Below are 15,625 nucleotides of genomic sequence, written 5' to 3' on the forward strand. Positions count from 1 at the left end.
CAGCTTTATTCTTTGGGTCAGTACGTTTACAGTGGTACCACATTTATATCGTTTTTCTATGTTTTGGCGCTTTTACACAATAAAAGCTATTTTATAGAAAAAATTATTTTTTTGCATCGCTTTATTCTGAGAGCTATAATTTTTTGATTTTTCGGATGATGGAGCTGTATGGCAGCTTGTTTTTTGCAGGACAAGATGACGTTTTCAGCGGTGCCATTTTTATTTATATTCGTCTTTTTGATTGCGTGTTATTCCATTTTTTGTTTGGCAGTATGATGATAAAGCATTGTTTTTTGCTTCGTTTTTTTTTTTTTTTTTTTTTACCGTGTTCACTGAAGGGGTTAACTAGTGGGACAGTTTTATAGGTCAGGTCGTTCCGGATGCGGCGATACCAAATATGTGTACTTTTATTGTTTGTTTGCTTACATAATTTTTTTTTCATAATAATATTTATTGATGGGTACATTATATTTTTATTTTTGGTGGATTATTTTTTAAATTTTTTTTAAAATATTTTTACAACTTTTTTTTTATTTTTTTTTTCACTTTCTGACAGTTTTTACACTTTTTTACTTTGTCCCACTCTGGGACTTTCACTTTTTTTATTCTGATCGCCTGCATAGCATAGGGATGGAGCACCATCCCTGTGCCATGCAGGCAGTCAGCGCTGCACAGTGAGAAGATTGTTTGGTTGTGCTCTGCGCATGACCAAACAATGTTCCTGCTGCCTGGTGACCCGGATGTTGTCATGACGACATTGGGCCGTCATGGCAACACCCGGGAAGCCGCGGCAGACAGCGCTGGAGGCCGGAAGAGGAGGTGAGTATTGCGATCACCTCCCCTTGCCACCGCAATGCTGCGATCGACTTCGATCGCAGCATTGCGGGGGTTAATGTGCCGGGAGCGGTGCGGGACCGCTCCCTGCACATAGTACCGGGTGTCAGCTGTGACAATCAGCTGACACCCAGCGGCGATCGCGCCCGCACAGCCTGCGTGCGCGCGCAATCGCGATGACGTATTAATACGGGTCAGGCTCTTAAAGCCCAGGGCACAGACGCGTATTAATACGTCATGGGCTGTAAAGGGGTTAAACAGCAGGAAAGCTAGAATTGGCCCTGGTTATGATACCACACCATACCACTTATGATCTATAAGTGCCTCTTTGTCCCCCTTATGAACTATGTCCTCCCAGACTTCACGCTGTCCCCTCTCTACTGTTTCCCTTCAGGCTGTAACTACAGTGGGGAAAAAAAGTATTTAGTCAGCCACCAATTGTGCAAGTTCTCCCACTAAAAAAGATGAGAGAGACCTGTAATTGACATCATAGGTAGACCTCAACTATGAGAGACAAAATGAGAAAGCAAATCCTAAAAATCACATTGTCTGATTTGGAAAGAATTTTTTTTCACATTTTGGTGGAAAATAAGTATTTGGTCAATTACAAACAAGCAAGATTTCTGGCTCCCACAGACCTGTAACTTCTTCTTTAAGAGGCTCCTCTGTCCTCCACTCATTACCTGTAGTACTGGCACCTGTTTGAACTTGTTATCAGTAGAGATGAGCGGTGTTCGACTAGAACTGTTCGCCAATCTCAAATTCGAGCTGTTTTGGGCGGTGTTCGAGTTGTTCGACGAACCCGAACGATTTGCAAAAAATTCGGCTGTTCGAGGTTATGTTCGATAACTGTTCGTGCACCAAAAGCGTGTCCTGCATGGATTGTCTGCCACTCACTGTAATGCCACAGCCATGGTGGTTGTGGCATTACAGTGATTGCCCAAATCGATGGGAACAGTGCCAACAGTGAAACATGAAAAGCCGGCAATTCAGCAGCGGCATACACCTGTACCCGACAATTTAGAACCGAAAGAATAGAGCTTCACACATAGATTGGATAGATATAAACATGTCAGCCACATATATACGAAGTACAGTGAAAGTGCTGCTTACTGTACTTGTCATTTAGCGTAAAGGATTTATCAAAAAAAATAATAGTGTTTTCATGCACCGTCTCTTTAAAAAAGCCGGCCGGCAATTCAGCAGCGGTACCCGACAATTTATAACAGACAGAATAGAGCTTCACACATAGATTAGATAGATAGAAACATGTCAGTCACATATATATGAAGTACAGTGATAGTGTTGGTTACTGTACTTGTCATTTAGTATTAAAATAAAGGATTTATTATTAAAAAAATTGGCGTGGGGTTCCCCTTAATTTTAGGCTCTAGCGGAGGTTAAGCAGACGGCTGGGGCAGATGTTTGAAGCCTGGGAAGGGGGTAATACCCACGGAGCTTCCCAGGCTACTAATATCAGCCCCCAGCTGAATACATAGCCTTTACTAGCTATTAAAATGGGGGACCCCCCAAAAAAAATGACGTGGGGTCCCCCCTAATTTAATAGCTAGCAAAGGCTAGGCAGACAGCTGGGGGCTGATATTAATAGCCCAGGAAGGGAGCCATGAATATTGGCCCCCTCCCAGGCTAGAAACACCAGCCGTCAGCCGCCCCAGAAATGGCGCATTCATAGGATGCGCCAATTCTGGCACTTAGCCTCGCTCTTCCACGCTGCCCTGGTGCGGTGGCAGGGGGTAATAGGGTTGGGGTTGATGTCAGCTTATAATGCCAGCTGACATCAAGCCCAGGTTAGTAATGGAGAGGCGTCTATAAGACACCCCCATTACTAACCCCATAGTCAAAGTTAAAAAAAACACAAACACCCAGAATAAAGTCCTTTAATTGAAATAAAGACACAGTCCTTTATTGTTCTAAATTAAACCATACTTACCGTCACGCCCATTCCAGCTGAAGCCAACGATCTCCTGCAATAAAAGAAAAATAATAAAGCAACCTCATCCTTACCTTTCCATGGTTCCCACGACAGCTTCAGCTCTGCTACATCGAGATGACAGGCTGGACCGCAGCAGAACGCTGCCATCCAGCCTCTCATCCCGCAGACACTGAGAAGCGCAGGCTTGCTTGCGCTGCTCAGCGTCTCTCTGTGACGACATCCAGATGAGCCGAGTTCATGTCCAATGAACTCGGCTCACCTCATGCACGTCACTGACAGCGTGGGAAAATTCTCAAGCTGAAGCGCTGAGTGCAGGAGAATTTTCCCACGCTGTCAGTGACGTGCATAAGGTGAGCTCATGTCCAATGAACTCAGCTCACCTCCTGCACGTCACTGACAGCGTGGGAGAATTCTCCTGCACTCAGCGCTTCAGTGTGAGAATTCTCCCACGCTGAAGCGCTGAGTGCAGGAGAATTTTCCCACGCTGTCAGTGACGTGCATGAGGTGAGCCGAGTTCATTGGACATTAACTCGGCTCATCTGGATGCCCTCACAGAGAGACACTGTGGAGCGCAAGCAAGCCTGCACTTCTCAGTGTCTGCGGGATGACAGACTGGATGGCAGCGTTCTGCTGCGGTCCAGCCTGTCATCTCGATGTAGCAGAGCTGAAGCTGTCATGGGAACCATGGAAAGGTAAGGATGATGTTGCTTTATTATTTTTCTTTTATTTCAGGAGATCGTTGGCTTCAGCTGGAATGGGCGTGATGGTAAGTATGGTTTAATTTAGAACAATAAAGAATTGTGTGTTTATTTCAATTAAAGGACTTTTTTCTGGGTGTTGTGTTTTTTTTAAATTCTTTACTAGAAATTCATGGTGGTCATGTCTAATATTGGCGTGACCCCATGAATTTCGGGCTTAGGGCCAGCTGATAATGCCAAGCTGGCTCTAACCCCTTTATTACCCAGTGAGCCACCGCATCAGGGCCCTGGATGAGTTGGGTACAGCGCCAGAAGATGGCGCTTCTATGAACGCGCCATTTTCCGGGGTGGCTGCGGACTGCAATTTGCAGCGGGGGTGGCCCAGAAAGCTTGGGCCTCCCTGCGCTGCGGATTCCAGCCCCCAGCTGCCTAGTTGTACCTGGCTGGACACAAAAACAGGGCGAAGCCCCACGTCAATTTTCTTTAAATTATTTCATGAAATAATTAAGAAAAAAGGGCTTCCCTATATTGTTGTGTCCGGCCAGGTACAAATAGGCAGCTGGTGGTTGGGGGCAGCCCGTTCCTGCCTGCTGTACCTGGCTGGACACAAATATAGTGCAAAGCCCCACGTCAATTTTTTTAAAATTATTTCATGAATTTCCTGAAATAATTTAAAAAAATTTAAGTGGGGCTTCGCACTATATTTGTGTCCAGCCAGGTACAGCAGGCAGGAACGGGCTGCCCCCATCCACCAGCTGCCTATTTGTACCTGGCCGGACACAACAATATAGGGAAGCCCTTTTTTTCTTAATTATTTCATGAATTTCATGAAATAATTAAAAAAAATTGAAGTGGGGCTTCGCACAATATTTGTGTCCAGCCAGGTACAGCAGGCAGGAACGGGCTGCCCCCAACCACCAGCTGCCTATTTGTACCTGGCCGGACACAACAATATAGGGAAGGCCTTTTTTTCTTAATTATTTCATGAATTTCATGAAATAATTAAAAAAAAAGTACGTGGGGCTTCGCCCTATTTTTGTGTCCAGCCAGGTACACCTAGGCAGCTGGGGGCTGGAATCTGCAGCGCAGGGAGGCCCAAGCTTTCTGGGCCCCCCCCCCGCTACAAATTGCAGTCCGCAGCCACCCCGGAAAATGGCGCGTTCATAGAAGCGCCATCTTCTGGCGCTGTACCCAACTCATCCAGGGCCCTGGTGCGGTGGCTCACTGGGTAATAAAGGGGTTAGGGCCAGCTTGGTATTATCAGCTGGCCCCAAGCCCAAAATTCATGGGGTCACGCCAGTATTAGACATGACCGCCATGAATTTCTAGTAAAGTATTTAAAAAAAACACAACACCCAGAATAAAGTCCTTTAATTGAAATAAAGACACAATTCTTTATTGTTCTAAATTAAACCATACTTACCATCACACCCATTCCAGCTGAAGCCAACGATCTCCTGCAATAAAAGAAAAATAATAAACCAACCTCATCCTTACCTTTCCATGGTTCCCACGACAGCTTCAGCTCTGCTACATCGAGATGACTGGCTGGACCGCAGCAGAACGCTGCCATCCAGTCTGTCATCCCGCAGACACTGAGAAGCGCAGGCATGCTTGCGCTCCTCACTGTCTCGCTGTGACGGCATCCAGATGAGCCGAGGTCATGTCCAATGAACTCGGCTCACCTCATGCACGTCACTGACAGCGTGGGAAAATTCTCACGCTGAAGTGCTGAGTGCAGGAGAATTCTCCCACGCTGTCAGTGATGTGCATGAGGTGAGCTCATGTCCAATGAACTCAGCTCACCTCCTGCACGTCACTGACAGCGTGGGAAAATTCTCCTGCAATCAGCGCTTCAGCGTGAGAATTTTCCCACGCTGTCAGTGACGTGAATGAGGTGAGCCGAGTTCATTGGACATGAACTCGGCTCATCTGGATGTCGTCACAGAGAGACGCTGAGCAGCGCAAGCAAGCCTGCGCTTCTCAGTGTCTGCGGGATGACAGGCTGGATGGCAGCGTTCTGCTGCGGTCCAGCCTGTCATCTCGATGTAGCAGAGCTGAAGCTGTCGTGGGAACCATGGAAAGGTAAGGATGAGGTTGCTTTATTATTTTTCTTTTATTGCAGGAGATCGTTGGCTTCAGCTGGAATGGGCGTGACGGTAAGTATGGTTTAATTTAGAACAATAAAGGACTGTGTCTTTATTTCAATTAAAGGACTTTATTCTGGGTGTTTGTGTTTTTTTTAACTTTGACTATGGGGTTAGTAATGGGGGTGTCTTATAGACGCCTCTCCATTACTAACCTGGGCTTGATGTCAGCTGGCATTATAAGCTGACATCAACCCCAACCCTATTACCCCCTGCCACCGCACCAGGGCAGCGTGGAAGAGCGAGGCTAAGTGCCAGAATTGGCGCATCCTATGAATGCGCCATTTCTGGGGCGGCTGACGGCTGGTGTTTCTAGCCTGGGAGGGGGCCAATATTCATGGCTCCCTTCCTGGGCTATTAATATCAGCCCCCAGCTGTCTGCCTAGCCTTTGCTAGCTATTAAATTAGGGGGGACCCCACGTCATTTTTTTTGGGGGGTCCCCCATTTTAATAGCTAGTAAAGGCTATGTATTCAGCTGGGGGCTGATATTAGTAGCCTGGGAAGCTCCGTGGGTATTACCCCCTTCCCAGGCTTCAAACATCTGCCCCAGCCGTCTGCTTAACCTCCGCTAGAGCCTAAAATTAAGGGGAACCCCACGCCAATTTTTTTAATAATAAATCCTTTATTTTAATACTAAATGACAAGTACAGTAACCAACACTATCACTGTACTTCATATATATGTGACTGACATGTTTCTATCTATCTAATCTATGTGTGAAGCTCTATTCTGTCTGTTATAAATTGTCGGGTACCGCTGCTGAATTGCCGGCCGGCTTTTTTAAAGAGACAGTGCATGAAAACACTATTATTTTTTTAAATAAATCCTTTACACTAAATGACAAGTACAGTAAGGAACACTATCACTGTACTTATTATATATGTGACTGACATGTTTCTATCTATCTAATCTATGTGTGAAGCTCTATTCTTTCTGTTCTAAATTGTCGGGTACAGATGCTGAATTGCCGGCCGGCTTTTTTAAAGAGACAGTGCATGAAAACACTAATATTTTTTTTAATAAATCCTTTACACTAAATGACAAGTGCAGTAACCAACACTGTCACTGTGCTTCTTATATGTGTGACTGACATGTTTCTATCTATCTAATCTATGTGTGATGCTCTATTCCTTCTTGTCTAAATTGTCGGGTACCGGTGTATGCCGCTGCTGAATTTGCCGGCCGGCTTTTTTAAAGAGAGTGTCTTCTGAGCAGTTTGTCAGCTTTTGGACACCTTTGCAGGTGTTTTCTATGTGTTTCTATGTGTTTTTGTTTGCCTGCCATTGGTTTTAACGGTGTTCGACGGTGTTCTAAGGTGTTCGACGAACAGTTCGACGAACAGTTCCTCGAACATCCCGGTGTTCGACGAACCGAACCGAACCCGAACACTACGGGGGTGGCTCAACACTAGTTATCAGTATAAAAGACACCGGTCCGCAACCTCAAACAGTCACACTCCAAACTCCACTATGGTGAAAACCAAAGAGCTGTCGAAGGACGCCAGAAACAAAATTGTAGCCCTGCACCAGGCTGGGAAGACTGAATCTGCAATAGGCAAGCAGCTTGGTGTGAAGAAATCAACTGTGGAAGCAATAATTAGAAAATGGAAGACATACAAGACCACTGATAATCTCCCTCGATCTGGGGCTCCACACAAGATCTCACCCCGTGGGGTCAAAATGATCTCAAGAATGGTGAGCAAAAATCCCAGAACCACACGGGGGGACCTAGTGAATGACCTGCAGAGAGCTGGGACCAACGTTACACAGGCTGCCATCAGTAACACACTACGCCGCTAGGGACTCAGATCCTGCAGTGCCAGACGTGTCCCCCTGCTTAAGCCATTACATGTCCGGGCCCATCTGAAGTTTGCTAGAGAGCATTTGGATGATCCAGAAGAGTATTGGGAGAATGTCCTATGGTCAGATGAAACCAAAGTAGAACTGTTTGGTAGAAACACAACTAGTCGTGTTTGGAGGAGAAAGAATGCTGAGTTGCATCCATAGAAACACCATACCTACTGTGAAGCATGGGGATGGCAACATCATGCTTTGGGGCTATTTCTCTGCCGAGGGACAAGGACGACTGATCCGTGTACATGAAAGAATGAATGCGGCAATGTATCGTGAGATTTTGAGTGCAAACCTCCTTCCATCTGCAAGGGCATTGAAGATGAAACGTGGCTGGGTCATTCAGCATGACAATGATCCCAAGCACACCGCCAGGGCAACGAAGGAGTGGCTTTATTAGAAGCATTTCAAGGTCCTGGAGTGGCCTAGCCAGTCTCCAGTTCTAAACCCTATAGAAAACCTTTGGAGGTAGTTGAAAGTCCGTGTTGCCCAGCAACAGCCCCAAAACATCACTGCTCTAGAGGAGATCTGCATGGAGGAATGGGCCAACATACCAGCAACAGTGTGTGCCAACCTTGTGAAGACTTACAGAAAACGTTTGACCTCTGTCTTTGCCAACAAAGGATATATAGCAAAGTATTGAGATGAACTTTTGTAATTGACCAAATACTTATTTTCCACCACAATTTGAAGAAAAATTCTTTCCAAATCAGACAATCTGATTTTTAGGATTTGTTTTCTCATTTTGTCTATTATAGTTGAGGTCTACCTATGATGTCAATTACAGGCCTCTCTCATCTTTTTTAAGTGGGAGAACTTGCACAATTGGTGGCTGACTAAATACTTTTTTTCCCCACTGTATCTCCAAACTGTCCCCTATCCATACTGTGCCCCCTCTCACACCCATCTGCATACTGTCCCCACATATTGTGCCCTCATACTACTTACCCATCCACCCCCTAAGTCCCTTGTATGTTCGGCTCCACTATGTAGCACTTACCTTCCCCACGTTTTTGACACCTTTGCAGTACAGTGCTGACATCAGCAACATGATGAAGCGACGTAATCACACTGCTGCATGTCGGCTCTGCTCCTGTAGCTCTGGAGCTCATATTTCAATAGTATTCGCATCACTATTGGCAATTGTCTATGAAATGTGCATGTAAATTTGGTTCCATAAATGTACATTTAAATAGGGCATTCATGGACACATGGGTTTTGTCTTATATTCATTAAATGTAAATGATGTTTCTGAAAGTAAAAAAAGCTAATTTTTAATTTTTTAATCATATACCACTTCTAGAACAAGTTTAGAAAGATGAATAATCATAATATAAATGTTAAAACTCTTTCTATGTTGCCTAACGTTACAACTACAATAATTTCAGCACAAAGAGAAGAAATGTGAACAGAATAAAAGAAATAATTAAAACCCTATATTGTCACAGTGAATGTTCATATCACATTGTTTGCTGTCTTTTATTATATGTGGGGATAGGCCCTCAAATTATAAGACAGTCCTTTTTTCCGGAAGGCTCTTCTAAGGGTCCACAGGTTGAATGTGTCAGATGAGTTTTCAGGTTTGAATGTAAACTTCTGAAGAAGAGCTGTAAGGAAGAGGAAGATTTCCATAAGGGCCAATCCTTCTCCAGGGCAGATCCTTTTTCCTGTAAGAATACAACATTAAAATGTATTAAAATGCTCCCAACACTCCCTATGTCAGCCACCAAAAAGTCTTAATACCCACTATGCCAGCCAAAATACTCTTATGTCAACCTCATTGCCCCCTGTATTACTCAAAATGCCTTCAACGCCCCTTTTGGTAGCCAAAAGTTCCATTTGACACCATGTCTCCATTTTGATGAGGGGAAGGTAGACTAGGCCTCCTGCCTCCAAGTGGAGGAAGACATTGGGGAAAAAAGTGACATTGCTGAATGCCTGCATCCAACCAACACCTTCCCCTGGCCACAGGCATTCAGCACACTGATGTCTGGTGCACAAGCACTCAGTTTCAGTGAGCCACTGACTTCGCTCACCATGCTCTCCTCGGCCGTGATTCCCTCCCTGCACTTAGATGAGAATACAAATATGTAGACGAATACAATTTATGTGAGCCGCATTGCCCGGGACAGGAGCTGAGGACCTGTAACCAGCTCCCTGCTCTGCCGGGAACTTATCAGAACACATGCTACTTCCAGCTTTCGCCCTGACTGAGATGGCGCAAGCAGGTCTGTGCTGGACAGTGTGATACAGTGACATCATCGCGCCATCCAGCACTCACTGCTGTACCACACAGAAGAAGAGATGGAGGCTGCAATGGGCAGGGAGCCTGGATTAGGTGAGTATAAGCTTTTTTTCAATTTTTCTTATATTATTTTGACAATGAATAGGGGGGGCTATAACAAGATGGGCTGGCTGTAGGGACATAAGAAAGGCTGTCTATGGGGACGTAAGAGGTGCTTGCTTTGGAGACATAAGAGGGGCTGGCTGAGGGGACATAAGAGGTGTTGGCTTTGGAGACATAAGAGGGGCCAGTTGTGGGACATAACTGGGGCTAGCTGTGGGTTGGAGACATAAGATGGACTGGCTGTGGGGACATAACAAGAGGGACTGCCTGTGGGGGCTATCACAAAAGAGGCTGTGGAGGACATCATATTATATGGAGACTGTGGGGGACATTATACTGGGAGCTGTGGGGGACATTATAATAGGAGCAGTAGGGACATCATACTATATAGGATATGTGGGGGGGCATCGTACTGCAAGGGGGCTGTGGGGGACATTATACTGAGGGCTGTGGAGACATCATAAAATATAGGGTGTTGTGGGGGCCATAACACTGTATAGGGGCTGTGAGGCATTATACTGTAAGGGGGTCTGTGGTGATCATACTGTATAGTGTTTTGTAGGGGACATACTGAAGTCTATGGTAACCTTACTGTATTGGGCAGTGGTGACCATACTGTATAGGGGGCTGTTGGGTACATTATATTGTATAGGAGGCTGTGGTGACTATATTGTATAGGGGGCTGTGGTGGACATCATAGTGTATATTGGGGGCAGTTGACGATACCATACAGTATTGGCGGCTGTGGTGACCATCATACCAAGTAGGGTACAGTGTTAGGAGTGGGGTACTGTTTGGAGAGGTCATTATGGTGGACAGTATGAGGGATAGTGTGAAAAGGGGGCACAAAATGGATATGGATAGGGGCAGCATGAAATGGGGGCACAGTATAAAGAGAGGTGAGCTTGGCGGAGAGACAGCGTGGAGATATAGAGAGTGTAGGGGAAAACAGTGGAGAGGGGACAGCCATGGTATAGGCCGTGGTTCATAAGGGCGGACAGTGTGGCGGATATAGCTAATAATGGCAGACAGTAGGGTGGTTATAGTTCATTACAGAGGATAGTGTGGCGGTTGTAGCTCATAAGAGCAGACAGTGTGGAAGCCGTATACTGTAGAAGGCTTATTTATGTCATAATATGGACAGATATTTTTAAGGGTGCCGTATGGAGATATGCTGCAGAAGATCAGAGAAGATGGAATCTGCAGAGAAGACCTGTTGATGTGAAAAGTCATCATGACATCTGGACAAGATGGAGACAAAAATAAGGAAACAACTCAATCAGAGATGTCACCTATAAGGAATCAGGATGTAAATGTTTACTTGTTCATACTGACTATGTCTATAATAATAATAATAATAATAATAATAATAATTTTTATTTCTATAGCGCCAACATATTCCGCAGCACTTTACATTTTAGAGGGGACTTGTACAGACAATAAATTACATTACAGAAATCACTTAAATCAACAGATACCAGGAGGAGAGAGGGCCCTGCTCGCAAGCTTACAATCTATGAGGAAATGGGGGAAGACATGAAATGTGAATGGTAACAATTGCTTATAAATAGGGTAATCACATAATGCTGAATGAACCAGTCACCAACCAGTATGTGAACAAGTACAGACACAGAAGTCTATTAAGTACATGGGAGTGTGTGAACAGATGATACGAGGGTCCTGATTTGGAAGGAAATTTTGTATGGGAAAAAAGGATAGTTAGACAAGTGAGGTGAGGCAATAGGCCAGTCTAAAAAAATGCATTTTTAGGGCACGCTTAAAACTGTGGGTATCGGGGATTAATCGTAGAGTCCTGGTTAATGTGTTCCAAAGAATTGATGTAGCACTTGACATTACAATTGATTGCTGTACTAAGCTTGGCAATGTTTTCTTGTATTGGGGCACCATCGGCTTTATCTTGGTACTTCACCAAAATACCTTGTCCTGGCCCTGCCTCCTTGAGAGTCACTATGTTCTCATGAAACTTTACTTCCTTTGAGCGAGCATCAAATGTACCTGCTGAGAAAGGCATCCAAGCATCCTGTGTGCGGAACAATCCATTCTGGTCCAAGAAGTTTTCTGGATTAAAATCATAAGGAGTCTTCCAGCAGCCTGGATCTGATAATACCGAGGCAAGAATAGGGAGTAAGGTGGTTCCCTGTTGTAAAGTAATCAAAGGCTAGTCAGAGGTGGGTACATGCTTACTATTCATAAAATGAAATATTAAGAGAGTTGCCCAAGTCAAACAAAATGCAATAAAAGTCATTGAAGCGGTGATGAAGTAGGAAAAATGACCTAAGGACTAGATTGCTTGTGGCCCCAGAACAGGTTTACATAGTGGAACCACCATTTGCCTAAAATGGGTACTTCCATCTGAGACATTTATTGCATGTCAGATATCAATAAGATATGCTATGCTACATATGTCCCATAAATGTAAAGCTAGGACCCACATCTATTTTGAGACAATGGCACACGCTGATGGGAATGGAGAGGTGGCTGCACATGGACAGCTCTCTTCACTCATTTTTATGGAAGTTCCTTCCTTTCATGCAGTGTAAGTGAAACAATTATTAGGAAATTGTAGCTGAATACACCTCCTCCACTCTTCATATTCTTCTATTTACTACATTATTATATAGTAGGCACACTATTTTCTGAACATTTCAGAGATTCAGCTGGCCAGAAAAGGTAAAATACAGGTTTCTGGAAAGGGAAAAAGATGCAACTTGCAAATTTTAAGGTTTATCTATTTACATTTACTAGTTCTTTATAGAAAACTTAAGTCATGGTGTAAGCCTAAAATCATTAAAATAACTTACCTTAGGGATCATAAAACCTCTGAAGAACGTATCTTCAGAAACCGTATGAGGGAAAGCCATTGGAACGAGGTCTACGTATCTCATGATCTCATGCACCACGGCATTTGTGTAAGGCATCTGGGTCCGGTCAGAGATTCCAGGCATTCTGGTCGGACTGACCACAATATCTATCTCCTTCTGTACCTTTTCTGGAAAATTTCAACAAATTGAAAGTTTCTTGTAATTTCTCCACAGTAAATGTAATATATATTAGTTCTTATGAATGATGTATACAAAGGGATACATATAGTAGGGAAAATAAGTATTTGATACACTGCTGATTTTGCTAGTTTTCCCACCTAGAAAGAATGGAGAGCTCTGTAATTTTTATCATAGGTAAACTTAAACTGCGAAAGACAGAATCTAAAAATAAAATCCAAAAAATCACATTGTATTATTTTTAAATAATTAAATTGCATTTTATTGCATGAAATAACTATTTGATCACCTACCAGCCAGCAAGAATTCTGGCTCTCACAGACCTGTTAGTTTTTCTTTAAGAAGCCCTCCTAGTCTGCACTCATTACCTGTATCAATAGCACCTGTTTGAACGCGTTACCTGTATAAAAGACACATGTCCACACACTCAATCAATCACACTCTAACTTCTCCACCATGGCCAAGACCAAAGAGCTGTCTAAGGACACTAGGGACAAAATTGTAGACCTGCACAAGGCTGGGATGGGCTGCAGAACAATATGCAAAACCTACAAAAGACAAAAATATATCTCATACCCTACCATCATTATATATAAATGTAAAGCAAAGTTGCATAATAAATATAGGGTACTTAGTGAACTATTTTTGATCAAAAAAAGTATACAAGCCGTCCCACCAGCGGCAAGGTGACCCTAAGTACCCTATATTTATTATGCAACTTTGCTTTACATTTATATATAATGATGGTAGGGTATGAGATATATTTTTGTCTTTTGTAGGTTTTGTTTCTTTTTTGCTAGTGTGAACATGCTCCTATTTCTTGCATGTCTACCATCTTAGACCTCAGTTCACATTGCCTGGTTTTTTGTCTTGTTTGCATTCTGTGCAATTTAAGGTTGTGGCATCCCCTTTGTTGAGCTGACTGGTATATATGTAGCTTACCACGGGCCTGGGTGGTCTGGAGTTGGGACCCGGTCCTATTTGTCTACCCTTTTATATGCATTGCTTCAACTTTGATATACAGTAAGGTTTTTAATATAGGCAGTATAGGTACCGTCCCAATTTAGGGTCACCTTGCCGCTGGTGGGACGGCTTGTATACTTTTTTTGATCAAAAATAGTTCACTAAGTACCCTATATTTATTATGCAACTTTGCTTTATATTTATATATAATGATGGTAGGGTATGAGATATATTTTTGTCTTTTGTAGGTTTTGTTTCTTTTTTGCTAGTGTGAACATGCTCCTATTTCTTGCATGTCTACCATCTTAGACCTCAGTTCACATTGCCTGGTTTTTTGTCTTGTTTGCATTCTGTGCAATTTAAGGGTGTGGCATCCCCTTTGTTGAGCTGACTGGTATATATGTAGCTTACCACGGGCCTGGGTGGTCTGGAGTTGGGACCCGGTCCTATTTGTCTACCCTTTTATATGCATTGCTTCAACTTTGATATACAGTAAGGTTTTTAAGATAGGCAGTATAGGTACCGTCCCAATTTAGGGTCACCTTGCCGCTGGTGGGACGGCTTGTATACTTTTTTTGATCAAAAATAGTTCACTAAGTACCCTATATTTATTATGCAACTTTGCTTTACATTTATATATAATGATGGTAGGGTATGAGATATATTTTTGTCTTTTGTAGGTTTTGTTTCTTTTTTGCTAGTGTGAACATGCTCCTATTTCTTGCATGTCTACCATCTTAGACCTCAGTTCACATTGCCTGTTTTTTTGTCTTGTTTGCATTCTGTGCAATTTAAGGGTGTGGCATCCCCTTTGTTGAGCTGACTGGTATATATGTAGCTTACCACGGGCCTGGGTGGTCTGGAGTTGGGACCCGGTCCTATTTGTCTACCCTTTTATATGCATTGCTTCAACTTTGATATACAGTAAGGTTTTTAATATAGGCAGTATAGGTACCGTCCCAATTTAGGGTCACCTTGCCGCTGGTGGGACGGCTTGTATACTTTTTTTGATCAAAAATAGTTCACTAAGTACCCTATATTTATTATGCAACTTTGCTTTACATTTATATATAATGATGGTAGGGTATGAGATATATTTTTGTCTTTTGTAGGTTTTGTTTCTTTTTTGCTAGTGTGAACATGCTCCTATTTCTTGCATGTCTACCATCTTAGACCTCAGTTCACATTGCCTGGTTTTTTGTCTTGTTTGCATTCTGTGCAATTTAAGGGTGTGGCATCCCATTTGTTGAGCTGACTGGTATATATATGTAGCTTACCACGGGCCTGGGTGGTCTGGAGTTGGGACCCGGTCCTATTTGTCTACCCTTTTATATGCATTGCTTCAACTTTGATATACAGTAAGGTTTTTAATATAGGCAGTATAGGTACCGTCCCAATTTAGGGTCACCTTGCCGCTGGTGGGACGGCTTGTATACTTTTTTTGATCAAAAATAGTTCACTAAGTACCCTATATTTATTATGCAACTTTGCTTTACATTTATATATAATGATGGTAGGGTATGAGATATATTTTTGTCTTTTGTAGGTTTTGTTTCTTTTTTGCTAGTGTGAACATGCTCCTATTTCTTGCATGTCTACCATCTTAGACCTCAGTTCACATTGCCTGGTTTTTTGTCTTGTTTGCATTCTGTGCAATTTAAGGGTGTGGCATCCCCTTTGTTGAGCTGACTGGTATATATGTAGCTTACCACGGGCCTGGGTGGTCTGGAGTTGGGACCCGGTCCTATTTGTCTACCCTTTTATATGCATTGCTTCAACTTTGATATACAGTAAGGTTTTTAATATAGGCA

The sequence above is a fragment of the Phyllobates terribilis genome, unplaced genomic scaffold (genome assembly GCF_046119375.1).
Source record: "Phyllobates terribilis strain yellow unplaced genomic scaffold, ASM4611937v1 Scaffold_5__5_contigs__length_657084704, whole genome shotgun sequence".
Lineage (NCBI taxonomy): Eukaryota > Metazoa > Chordata > Amphibia > Anura > Dendrobatidae > Phyllobates > Phyllobates terribilis.